Source organism: Pinus tabuliformis, chromosome 5_1 (assembly GCF_031772625.1).
Source record: "Pinus tabuliformis cultivar Carrire ecotype Pingquan chromosome 5_1, CPIR1, whole genome shotgun sequence".
Classification (NCBI taxonomy): domain Eukaryota; kingdom Viridiplantae; phylum Streptophyta; class Pinopsida; order Pinales; family Pinaceae; genus Pinus; species Pinus tabuliformis.
This window is the reverse complement of record NC_142305.1, coordinates 855901044-855902208: the sequence shown is the minus strand read 5'-3', so window position 1 is coordinate 855902208 and position 1165 is coordinate 855901044. Positions and strand designations below refer to the sequence as shown.

At 45.4% G+C, this 1165-nt stretch overlaps 1 pseudogene; it reads left to right on the top strand.

Moving 5' to 3' along the window:
• Window positions 1-239: 239 nt before the first annotated feature.
• LOC149167543 (alpha N-terminal protein methyltransferase 1 pseudogene) lies at window positions 240-919 on the top strand (annotated as a pseudogene).
• The last annotated feature ends 246 nt before the right edge of the window (window positions 920-1165 follow it).

The window sequence follows — 1165 nt, the reverse complement described above, 5'->3', positions numbered from 1 at the left end:
AGCCTGGAGCGTTGTTGGTAAAAGCTCTAGAAGGCTGCACAAATCGAATTTCAAGGGGCAGATCTGTTTGTTGTATTGTTCCTGGCTCCGTGGAGATGGACGCTGCCCAAATCTAAACGATCTGAGCTGTGCCATTGCAGTCGGTAGTAAAGAAGTGTCGTGGAAACAACGTTGGAGAACGTTGGAGCGCTGGTTTCTCTGGGCAACTAGTAGAGGAATGATCAGTTCCTGTCAGGGCCATGGGCATCAAAGAAGCATGCAGGTAGCTCTGAGGAGCCGGAGAAGCCTTTTAATTTGCATACTAAGACGCCTGACTTCGTTAACGAATATGCTTATTACATTAAAGCAGATTTGCAGTCCCATCCTCCCAAGAAGCAGTTGGTGAAAGAATCCTTGGGGTGTTGGATTTTTATGGGCATGTCAATGGCCAAGACGTGAAAGACAGCAATGAGTTCCTTGTTGACATTCTTGGTGAACGCTTAACACAGAATGGGCATTTGGTTGCTTTTGATTGTGGAGTAGCCATTGGGAGGGTCACAAAGCGCTGACTTCTAAAGGATTTTCATGGGGTGGATCTGGTAGAACCTGTTTCACATTTTCTAGAAAGTTCTCCTGAAAAGATGAAGGTTCGCAGTCAGTCCAAATCAGTGGCAAATCATTCTGTGAATTTTTACTGTATTTCTCTGTGGGAATTCACCCTAGACGAAGTCAGATATGATGTTATATGGATTCAATGGTGTATTGGTCACCTTACAGATGCTGATTTCGTTGCATTTTTTTTAATCGAGCCAAGGCGGGATTATATATATACAAAGGAAAGGCCCAGAAAGGCTTTTCTCAAGAATTGTATCCAGTCAAAATGTATGCATTGACAACAGAGCCACCTGCTATCGTGCAAGAAGTTACAGTTAAAAATTAGACTTGAATCTGCGTGAGTGCTTGATTGGTGGAGCCTCAACATTAGGGCATAGGTCCCGTCCCCAAGCACTAGAGAGGCGAATGCGACAATGCCGACGGAGTGTGTGGAGATCTGATTAGGAAGCAGCAGATAGGTCGAGCTCAGCGGTGTGTGCTAAGAAAGCGGTGGATAGTGGTTGCCAGATTGCACCTGAATCTTCGTGGAGCTTGGAGGTGGAGATTTCCTGGTGTGTTGTTGTTCGTGTGA